The 12,967-nt window shown below is 33.8% G+C and overlaps 1 protein-coding gene across 6 annotated transcripts in view; it reads right to left on the reverse strand.

Moving 5' to 3' along the window:
- The window catches only part of NAALADL2 (N-acetylated alpha-linked acidic dipeptidase like 2), a 1,500,734-nt gene that overhangs the window by 1,019,390 nt on the left and 468,377 nt on the right, over nt 1–12,967 (reverse strand). The window lies entirely within an intron of this gene.

The raw sequence follows: 12,967 nt of genomic DNA on the forward strand, positions 1-12,967 counted from the left end.
TTACTCAAACTCATGTCTGTCCATCGAGTCAGTGATGCCATCCAGCCATCTCATCCTCTGTCTTCCCCTTCTCCTCCTGCCCCCAATCCCTCCCAGCATCAGGGTCTTTTTCAAGGAGACAACTCTTCGCATGAGGTGGCCAAAGTATTGGAGCTTCAGCTTCAGCATCAGTCCTTCCAATGAACACCCAGGACTTATTTCCTTTAGGATGGATTGGTTGGATTTCCTTGCAGTCCAAGGGACTCTCAGTCTTATCCAACACCACAGTTCAAAAGCATCAATTCTTCGGCGCTCAGCTCTCTTCACAATCCAACCCTCACATCCATACACAACCACTGGAAAAACCATAGCCTCGACTAGATGGACCTTTGTTGGCAAAGTAACGTCTCTGCTCACTCATGTACAAAGAAAGGTAAATGTCCATGTACACATTAGCAGTACTAAGTGAAATTCTTGGAAGATGGGATAGGTTTTTTTGTATATATATATGTATAAGGACTCCAGATAATTCTGATGCATCGGACCTGGAAATCACAGAAATACTTCTTCATGCAGTGTCTCTCGACTGTCAGTTTTCTCTTTTACATTCTTGGCAGATAATACAACAGACTCTTCTGGCTCTGCACCAGGCATTTCAGCAAGCAGTTCTCTGGTCAAGTTGGTGAAAATTATCCAATCAGTATCAAGCAAAACAAAAAAAGTCAGAATGTGAAAAGAGAAACTGAGATAAAATTCTTTGCGCTTTTAATTGGTAGAATTTAAGGAATTAAGAGGAATTAGAGAAAGACATATTTGAGCTCCATGTTTTTATGTTTAAAGTCTCACTTGTCATTCAGGCTTTCCTGGTGGCTCTCCTGTGAAGAATACATCTGCCAATGAAGGAGGCATGGGTTCAGATCTCCTTCTGGAGGAGAATATGGGTCAAGAAGATCCCCTGGAGAAGGAAATGGCAACCCACTCCAGTATTCTTGTCTGGAAAATCCCATGGAGAGAGGATCCTGGCAGGCCTTGGGTCACAAAGTCAGACATGACTTAGAGACTAAACAACAACAACAATTTGTCATTTCGCTTATGGTACCTGTATCTTATGAAAACGTTTATCCATGAATAATGGTCTTTCATAATGTTAACCATTTTACTATATCACTACCAATGAACTCTAGGAATATTTATTAGAAACTACATGAATTCTATAACTTATTCTCAAGTTTGTCAAGATTCTTATTTAAATATGACTTTTTAGGCATGAAGATGTCTAGAAAAGTGATGATCTTAGGCAAAATTATATTCCACGTTATGTGATATCCAACTGATAGCTTGTGCTGTTGACCAGAACAATTACGATTTAAGCACCAAGTTAAATGATATAGCATATGGATAACCACTGAATAGTTCTGTTATTGCCAGCTATATAAAGCTTTATGGTTTGAAAATCTTAACAAAGCTTTCTGGAAGATCTAGAATTAAAAAAACTTATAGTACATTTGCAACATTGATAATTATTATTGATGCTTATTAGATATATACATTTTTACCATTAGACTAACTACAAATTCTGTTAATACAAAGTAAGAAAACTACTACTAAATGACTAATTTTGACAGCCTTAAAAATATCCATACAGCAATACCATAAAGAACAAGGACAAAAGTCTTAATGTTATGTACGTGATCTACCCTGAATTTAGACTGTTTAAAACAAAAACTCCCTTCAACCTGCAAAAAAAAGTAAGATGCTTAATTTTTAAAACAAGTTAATCATATCTCATGAATATATATAAAACAGAAAAAAATGATGATAAAACTATTTCACTTAAAAATTGAGAGAATTATTGCCTCAAGCTATAAAGAGTATGGTAACAATGAAATAAAAGTAGCATCAACACCAGCTGTTAACATAAAAGGAAATAGGAAGCTCTTTGATTTGTAAAAGGAAATGACACATGCTTTCTGGTCTCTAACATAAAACCCATGCAATATTTTCCCCATTTACAGTTATTTACTATTATGTATTAGAGTATTAGAATGTTCTTGGTGTCTTTGATGACAGTAGGCCTTCTTGCAATTAGTTAAACAATCTAGGATTTTAGTAATGTGTAGGAAATTTTTATTATACAGGAAGTGGATAGATTTTTGGCATTTATTTAACTTAGTAAGCAATACTAAATCCTAGAATGTTAAAACACCAAGGCAGAAATGTCATCTGACAAATAAGAATGATAACTTCACACAAATGCATAGAGTATTTATAAACATGACTTTGATAAGAATAAAGTCTTTTAGATTCTTAATAAGTTGATACCATATCACTTAGTATAATATTCTAACATCATCACCATCATCATCCAACACAACTTTTAGTGAAAACGTTTTGTGTGTTAGATGTCAACATATGCTGACTATCATAGGCAAAAACTGAGTAAGATACAGACTGGCCCCTTGAAGAAGTCATGGCTAAGTGGGATTATATATTTAGGATTACTTTAGAAGATATCACTTAAATTTTGAATTTTTGAATATACATCTTAAAAACTTTTATACATTATATTACCTATAGAGTCAGAAATGATATCAAGACAGTTACACAAAAGATTATACATTAAAAAATAAGTAATGTTGATGATGATGAAAAACTACTCTAGTAATGATCATTTTCAGTTCCTTAATCAGCCACCATTTAATTTTAATTCTTGTATTACCTGAAAATTTCCTTCTAAAATATATTTAACTGATATCCAGGAAATACTCCAGTCTCCCAACTCTTAGGGATTCTGGAATACATTCATGTACTTCCGGTCTCAACAAGGAACTGTATGCTTGTCAAAAGTCAGTTGTATTTATCCTCAAAATATTAATTTGAAAGCTTTAAATAACATTGTAATTATGTAATTCAATTTTTATAAATATTAATAAAAGATGATTATGAAAAGGAGGAGTTTTGTTTATGAAAATTAGGTCAAAACCTTAGAATGATTAAATAAAGACAAGTCTGTGAAAGAGAGAATGGAAAGATACTGCTGCTTTGCTGACCCGACATACATGTCCAGACCCTTCTCCATTGTGAGACTTCATTCTAGGGTGGGGTCCGCTAACATCGTAGCAAACTTCTGTGGCCATCTGGCACAGTTCTGACCAATGAGATATAAACATTCATTAGTCGGTGACAAGTAGGAAAGTTCTGCTCCTTATAAACAAAGCAGGTGTCATTAGAATATGACCCTAATATTTGAACCTGTAGCAGCCATTTGTGACTATAAGGAAAAGGCCACCAGAGGTTGAGAGAGAATGCGACTACCCTAACGGCATATGTCAGTTAAGGCCAGATTTCTTGTTTAGTGAGACAGAGGATGAAGAAAGATAAGAAGGAAAAACAGAGAGTTGAGAGAGGGAAGGAAGAAAGGAAGGAAGGAACTTACATAAGCCATAGAAAGATACTTGCAACTAGTTGAAAGCATTCCTCACTGACATACAGTAATGGTTGGGGAAGAGGTGGAGAGGAACTCAGAGCATTTTTTATTCACATTACTTCATAATTTTCTTGAATTTTATTTCACTATGAAATTAACAAAATTGCAAATCATATGAATGTGATTGATGCAAGGAAGATGGGATGCATGTGAATCAAATTAATGAACCCCAAATATTAGTGAATAAATATATATTGATTAATAAAGATAAATATAAAATTCAGATATATATGTATCATTTTAAAGATTTTTCACTTAAAATGATTCTTTCAATAAGTCAACAAAAGTCGTCCTTAAAAGAATTAAAGAGCTTCCACTATTCTCTACAAAATGTTGGCAAGATTCAAAAATCAATGCTTAAAATGTGAACATTGTATATTTTCATCTCATACTTTGGGAAAGTTGTAAATAGGTAAATCAAAAGAGTTAATTAATTTAAAAATTTTTTAATAAAAGCTAAAATTAATGAATTTTAAAAGCTATTTTAAATGAGATAATGTACAAACAAGTATGTCAAAAAATTTAAAAAATACTACAGATTATTGGGTCTCCTTATTACTATAAAACTCTTAAAGACATTTAAGAACACAATAATTTCTGTTTATGCCTGTCAAAACAATTAGGGAGTAATTCTTGACTATTTCTGGGCTAATATTTTCTGTATTAGAATATGAGACTTTAGATTTAGAATCTAGCCCAACTCGCCAGTGTTACCATAAGCCTGGTCTAAAACGTCCTAACACTGAGGTCACAAAGCATTTGCTTACACATTCTACAATAAGGATTTACATTGTAAGGAAACTGGTCCTTTTTTGGGAAACATGAGCAATGAGAAATAGCTTTGTTATATTAAGCATAAATCTACCAACCTATAATTTCTGTCAGTCTCAGTTTTGCCACCAGGAGTATGACTATTCCTTTATCTATTTAATAGAGTTGGCATAAATCTACCAACCTATAATTTCTGTCAGTCTCAGTTTTGCCACCAGGAATAAGACTATTCCTTTATCTATTTGATAGAGTTCTCTGATCTAGTTCACCCACCAATTCTCTAACTTTCTTATTTCTGGGATAATACACACTAATTTTTTTTTTTAATTTCTCATGAAATGCCTTTTGGATAAATTGTCACCAATGCTGCCCTCCTCTGAGCATGCTCCATCTGTCAACAAACCACACTAAAAATAATAAACTTGGAGTTTACCAGTTGTATTTCCAAATACAATTTATCAACCAATGGATAAGTTTCTCTCGAGTTTTCAATATCTCCTTGGAAATTCTAGACATCTCTCTCTAGCATCTTCCTTAACATAAATATTTAACATCTACCAATGCAGCCAAAGATTGTGTTCACTTTATTTCCATAAGCCCTGATGCTTTTCTATGTATACCCTTCATCCTGAGAGTCTCCTTTTATTTTTTGAGTGTAGGTTCAAATGATCAGTCACGACTTATTTTAGTTGAATGCTCTCATTTTCTTTTATGTAATAAGTACTCTGGTAACTACTGTTGGGTGGGTGTCACTTACAGAGGACCAGGATCTGTTCTAGGTATTTTACATATACATTATCTCTCACCTACTCTACAATACAACAAGGTTAAGAATTATCACTTGTTTTAAACATGAATAAATAGAGTCTGAATGAGTTAAAGTATATAGTTCAAAAGACATACACAGATATAAGAATATGCTATGTATCTCTTTTGCTGTCTAATATCTTCCTTTTCTGAAAGAAATTGGAAAGAGGGATCAAAAGAGGCTAAAACATTTTTCATAGAGCCATGCAATATAAAGAGTGGTCCAAGATCAAAAATATCAGCATCACCTAGCAGAATCTCAGGCCCCACATGAGCTCTGCTGAATCAGAATCCACATTTAAATGAAATCTCCAAAAGAGTCATGTATGTATTACATTGTGAGAGGCACTATCTTAGAGACAGTTTGCATGCACCATCTTCTCAGATATCTACTCCCTTTCCATAATAGAAGATCATTTAAGTGAACATTTCTGATCTCTTGTTCCTCTGCAAAGGTGCCAGTCCTAGGGTTATATATGGGTCATAGTGTAAAGTCCATGCTTGGTGGTGATGGTTTAGCTGCTAAGTCATGTTTGACTCCTGTAACCCCATGAGTGGCATAAGTAGCCCGCCAAGCTCCTCTGTCAATGGGATTTTCCAGGCAAGAATACTGGAGTGGGTTGCCACTTCCTTCTCTAGGGGTTTTTCCCAACCAAGGGATCGAACCTGGGTGCCCTGCATTATACACAAGCTCCTCATTGCAGGCAGATTCTTTACCGACTGCGTCACCAGAGAAGCCCCTTTACCAACTTCCACGCTTATGTATGCTCCAATATCTTGATCCCTTAGATTGGCCAACATGCATACAGTTGCTCTCAATCATAGGCCCATTCCCCTAATTATGGCTACAGATGTACATATATCAAATCTCTCTTTCCCCACCATATCCTCCAGCATAATGCCTTTCTGACCTGCCTGGAAACATGCGTCGGGAAGACGGTGGACTTTGCAGTTGGCCAAGTAACCATTCAGGGTCTAAAGACTCAGATTTTCTTCTCCAGGAGATCCCAAGATCTGAAACTGAATTTGAAATTAGGTACTGCTATTTGGCTTCAGATCAAAGCTATAGACCAAAATAGTATGACTGAAGATAGTTTACGTATGTAATTGAGGAAAGAGTATTAGGAACCCATTTGTTAATAAAACTTGTATCCCACAGCCTACTTGTGACTGGTAACTTCTGTGTCTTTTACTTAGAGGGTGAATATTAGTCCTCTTAATCACGTTCTCCCAGTGCTTCTAGGGTAGCACTATAGAAATAGGCCTCATGTATTTCTCAGAAACTATCAAGTATTATACCTACATAATTCACCTTACAAATATTTTATGAATGGTTGAAAAATTCCCCATATTATCTGAAATGACATTCTCTGTACAGGTTAGGTTAATTACTTGCCACATAATATGTAAGTCTGAACTCCGTCAATCCTCTCTCAAATACTCTTCAATAATTTACATTTTCACAACTGGCATTTTAAACCCCTGTACATGTATCAAGCATGGTATCAGAGGCCTAGTAAATGAAATTATCAAATTCACTTGACTTCAGTAAGACACATGGATATTCTGATTTCAAGTATATGTGTCTTTACATGTATAAGCATCTTTACCCAATTCCTGCAAAAATAGTAAATTTAGGTTAAACATTCACAACTGTGTATTTCTGGGAAGGGTTGAAATTAGAATTTGTGACTCTATAACTAGGAAAATAGACTTACTTTTTATGTAATATCTAATGATGAGAATATAATGAGACAATACCCCTAATTTTTATTAAATGTATGATTTTATTTTCTTGGGCTCCAAAATCACTGTGGATGGTGACTGTAGCCATGAAATTGAGATGCTTGTTCCTTGGCAGGAAAGCTGTGACAAACCTAGATAGTGTATTAAAAAACAAAGACATCACTTTGCTGACAAAAGTCTGTATAGTTAAAGTTATGGTTTTTCCTGTAGTCATGTACAGATGTGAGAGTTGGGCCATAAAGAAGGATGAGTACATCTTTCAGTACCATTCTCTCAAGTCATCCCACTCTCATCTTCTCTCACTGAGTCTAAAAGTCTGTTCTTTACATCTGTGTCTCCTTTTACTGCCCTGCATGTAGGATCATTGGTACCGCCTTTCTAAATTTCATATATATATATTAATATACAGTATTTGTCTTTCTCTCTCTGACTTACCTCATTCTGTATAATAGGCTCCAGGTTCATCTACCTCATTATAACTGACTGAAATGTGTTCCTTTTTATAGCTGAGTAAATTCCATTATGTATATGTACCACAACTTCCTTATTCATTCATCTGCTGATGGATGCCTAGTTGCATCCATATCCTAACTATTATAAATAGTGCTGTAATGAACATTGGGGTACACGTGTATATTACCATATGTAAAATAGATGACCAGTGCAAGTTCCATGCATGAAGCAGGGTACCCGAAGCCAATGCTCTGGGACAACCCAGAGGGACAGGGTGAGGAGGGAGGTGGGAACGGGGTTCAGGATGGGGGGAGGACACACATACACCTGTGGCTGATTCATGCTGATGCATGGCGAAAACCATCACAATATTATAAAATAATTATCCTCCAATTAATATACATAATTTTAAAAGTAATAAAAAGGTAATTTTAAAAAAAGACAGAGTACTGAAGAACTGATGCTTTGGAATTGTGGTGCTGGGGAAGATTCTTCAGAGTTCCCTGGACAGCAAGGAGATCAAATCAGTCAATCCTAAAGGAAATCAACCCTGAATATTCATTTTAAGGACTGATGCTGAAGTTGAAGCTCCAAAACTTTGACCACCTGATACAAACAGCCAACTCATTGGAAAAGACCCTGATACTGGGAAAGATTGAAAGCAGGAGGAGAAGGGGGTGAGAGAGGATGAGATGCCTGGATGGCATCATCGACACAATGGACATGCATTTGAGCAAACTCAAGGAGATACTGAAGGACAGGGAACTCGTCCATGTGGTCAAAAAGAGTCAAACATTACTTAGCAACTGAACAACAACATTATTTCCACTGAAAAGTACTATTCTATCTCAATGACAGCATTACGTCACTATGCAATCAACCTCCAAAATGTACAATTTAGTAAAAAATTTAACGCAATCAAAAATAATAATAATCATAATAACAGCTAAAACTGACATAGCCTTTTGATTTGCAAGAAACTCTTCTAAGTACTTTATGTGTATTATATTAATGTCCTTAATATAATACAGATAGATACTATTATTATTCACAACTTACAAATGAGAAAGCTGAGAGACACGGATTTTAACTAACTAGTCCAAAGTCATAAACAAACAAGTATAAGTAGATGGTGTGAAATATATCTGTAACTATGTCTAAAACTATATCTATACAGACAGCTAAAGCATATATATCCACTAAGAATCACCCTAAATGCTCATTGAACAAATAATATTAATCTTTTTAAATGTATTAGTTTGCTTTCCAAATTGCTTTTTGAAAGTTTCTCAAGGTTTTAAAATGTTATCTTTGTGTGTGACATATTTCCCTTCAAATATCACAAAATCTACTCCCCTCCTGTGAGAATCACAAGACAATTTTCAGGCATGGTCTTAGATTGCACCCCTGTGTATAAGAAAGTCTATAATTTTGATGTGTTAGGAAACTGAGTGATAGAGGCAAGTGAAAAGCCTTATATTAAACTGTGAGTATATAATTTTATTTTAGCTCAAAATGATAAACACGTTTTGGTACTAATTCATATAGGCTCAAGGACCACAGAGTTGGGCAACTATCTCAAAACCTTAACTCAGGTGGGAAGATATGTCTAGAAATGGAAACCTAGTCAGACAGCTAGACTTACAATGCAGAAAGGGCCAGAAGCTTAAGGAAACAGAATGGGATGGAATAGTCAAGTCAAGTGTTGTATTTCAAACAGTGCTTTCAGATCCCTGATACCTGTATATTTTTAACCTTTGAGTTCTGAAAGAAAGTCACAAAGGAAACGCCTCTTTGTTTATTCCTTCATTCTTTGCTTCATTCCTTCTTTCTTTCATTCTTTTTCTTTCTTTCTCCTTCCTTTATTAAATTTATCTAAAAATTACAATACAGCATGATTACAAAATTTGGGGGGAATTAGAAGTTTCCTCTAATTTTGTGTACAGAGAAAATTATATTTTCAAACTTATTCTCTCCTAGTCTTTTTTCACATAAACATATAAAATTGTGAGCATAAACTACTATTCTATTTAAACCTTAATGTTTACACTTAACATAATCATACATATGTACCTATACTTACATGTATGTCTGTATAAGTGTATGTATATATGTAAGTGAAAAAATGAATGTGTGTGTAGGTGTGTATATTTGTTCATTTCTTGGACACCTTAATGATTAAGTAATATTTCAGCAAGTAAAAGGGAACTGATTCTGACTTAATTATTCATCACCTTCTCCATTTTTTCACTGTAATATATAACACAATAAGGAATATATATTCATAAAATTTCACAATAACTTAAGGATTCCCATAAGTGGAATTATTGAGTCAGAAAGTACAAGATTTCTAAGTCTTCAATGTGGTTTCCAAGTTGCTAGTGAAAGATTGTCCTCGTTATATTTCAATAGCAATATATAGCCACATGAGTGTCCCTTGGACAGCAAAGAGATCAAACCAGTCAATTCTAAAGGAAATCAACCTTGAATATTCATTGGAAGAACTGATGGTGAAACTAAAGCTCCAGTACTTTGGCCACCTGATGCTAAAAGTTAACTCATTTTAAAAGACCCTGATGCTGGGAAAGGTTGAGAGAAGGAGGAAAAGGGGACGACAGAGGATGAGATGATTGGCTGGCATCACTCAAACAATGGACATAAGTTTGAGCAAACTCGGAGATAGTGGAGGACAGGGAAGCCTGACATGTTGTAGTCCATGGGGTTGCAAAGGGTCAGACAGAACTTAGAGACTGAACAACAACACTCTTGCCAACACTGGGTTTTATAACTTTTTGTTTATTTAAAAAATATGAAAAGTGACACTTTCTTGCTGTTGTAATTTGCTTTTGTTTGATTATCAACCAGGTGGAAAATATTCATATGCTTATTTTGCTCCTTTTATTTTCCCTCTGTGAATTATCTGTTTATGGCCTTTACATATTAATCAGTTGGGACACTGTCTACATTTCTCATTGCTATTTTAAATGGTTAGTGTTTCACATACATTAAACCTTTTGTTACATATACTAAATTTTTAGTCATTTAATTATCTTCTACTTTTTTATATCTTCAGAATTCAAAAATTATTTTTACTGTTTTTTAAATGACCTATTATATTATTTTTGGTTTTAATGGGTATGTCTTCAGCCACCCTTCCCCCTCTATAAATTCAAAGTTTATTTCTATTTCATGTTAATTTTCCTATGGTTTTAGTAAAAATTTCCCTTATTTTAAAAGTAACATATAGTTATTGTTAACAAAAAATATACACACATGCATAAATGTTCTGAATTTTTTTAAAAAGCCAAGTATTCCATCACATATATAATCTGTTTATTTTCTACAATTTTTAGCTTATTTGAAAGCATATAGTATACAATATGTAGACTATATTACAGATAATTCTATTGTATAAAAATAATACTATACCACATAAAGTTTATTTCTGAATTGGAATATTTTGTTAAATCATCAAAAGTTACATGTTAACCTGAAACTTTAAGGTTTTATATACATGATAAAATGTATATAAAATGAATTTATATTACTTCTAGAAATGTGTGCCTGTTTCATTTATCTTAACTACCACTTGTGTATTGAATTACATTTATTTGTTAATTTGATAGGCAAATATGTTCAGTTCAGTTCAGTCACTCAGTCGTATCCGACTCTTTGCAACCACATGGCCTGAAGCACACCAGGCTTCCCTGTCCATCACCAACTCGCAGATCTTGCTCAATATCATGTCCATTAAGTCAGTGATGCCATTCAACCAGGCAAATATGTTATTTTACTTTTATACTAGTTTCTATTTCTTGTATATTGAACTATGTTTAGTTTGTTAATTATCTGAAATTGTCTTGGTGAACTGTGAATGAAAATTGCTATTCCAAAACAACTAACCAATTTTGTGGTTTTACTTTAGTAAATTTGATATATAATAGCATCTAATTCTGTGTAGAATTGAATTCTACTCATTTAATTCTTCTTATGCCAGTTATATAATATTTTAATTGATGGTGGCTTTGTAAATGTTTTAATATCTCGTAGAACTAGTTCTGCCCTCAATATTATTTTTTCTTTTAGCATTTTATTTGATAGTCCTATCATTTTATTCTTTTTTCTTTTCCAAACCTCTAAATAACTACTGACATTTTGACTGGAATTAAACATATAAATTAGTTTTAAACTTCCAGAGAAGACCAAAGATGACCAAAAGACACATGAAAAGATGCTCAATGTCTCTAAGTATTACAGAAATACAAATCAAAATTACAATGAGATATCACCTCACAATAGTTAGAATAGCCATCATCAAAAAGTCTACAAACAATAAATGCTGGAGAGCGTGGAAACAGGGAACCCTCCTACACTATGGGTGGGAATTTTCATTGGTTCAACCCCTAAGGAGAACATGATGGAGTTTCCTTAAAAATTTTAAAATAGAGCTACTGCATGATCCATCAGTCCCACACCTGGGCATATATCCAGAGAAAATCATTGTTTAAAAGGAAAAATATACACCCTTGTTCATTGCAGCATGTAGCCAAGACATGGAAACAACCTACATGTACATTGACAGAGGGGTGGATAAAGATGTCATACATATACACAATGGAATGTCACTCATCCATCAAAAACAATGAAATAACGCCATCTGCAGAAACATGGATGGATTCATAGATTATCATGCTAAGTGAAGCAAGTCAGAGAAAGACAAAAAGCATACGCTATCACTTAAATGCAGAATCACAAGAAAAAAAATGATACAAACAAACTTGCTTAAAATCAGAAACAGACTTACAGACTTAGTAAACAAATTTAAGCTTACCAAAGGGGAAAGGTTGGGAAAAGAGATAATTTTAGAGTTTGGGACTGACATAGACACACTATTATATTTAAAAGACCTATTGTATAGCATAGGGAGCTTTGCTCAAGATTCTATAATAACCTAAATGGGAAAAGAATTTGAAAAAAGATTACATATATGTATGTGTGTATACACACACACACACACACACACACATATATGACTGAATCACTTTGTTATATACCTGAAATTAACACAATGTTGCAAATTAACTATCAGTTCAGTTCAGTCACTCAGTCTGTCTGACTCTTTGCAGCATAGTCCAATATAAAATAAAAATGGAAAAGGTACAGACATCCCAATGTTCACTGAAGCACTACTTATAACAGCCTAGACATGGAAGCAATCTAAGTGTCCATTAACAGATGAATGGAGGGAAGGAAGATGTAATATATGTATATAGTAGACTATTACTCAGCCATAAAAAAGGATGAAATAATGCCATTTGCAGCAACATAGATGCACCTAGAGATTATCATGCTGACTGAAGTAGGTCAGACAGAGACAAATACCAAATGACATCACTTATATGTGGAATAAAAAAAAAAAGATACAAATGAACTTATACAAAAAACAGAAATAGAGTCACAAACATAGAAAACAAATATATGGTCACCAAATAGGAAAGGCAGGGATAAATTAGGAGTTTGGGACTAACATATACACATTACTATATAAAATATATAACCAACAAGGACCTATTATATAGCACAGAGAAGTATACTCAATATTTTACAAAAAACTGTAAGAGAATCTGAAAAAGAATATATATATGTATAACTGAACACTTTGGTGTATACCTGAAACACAACAAAACATTGTAAACCAATCATACTTGAATAATTTTTTTTTAA

The sequence above is a fragment of the Muntiacus reevesi genome, chromosome 8 (assembly GCF_963930625.1).
Source record: "Muntiacus reevesi chromosome 8, mMunRee1.1, whole genome shotgun sequence".
Lineage (NCBI taxonomy): Eukaryota > Metazoa > Chordata > Mammalia > Artiodactyla > Cervidae > Muntiacus > Muntiacus reevesi.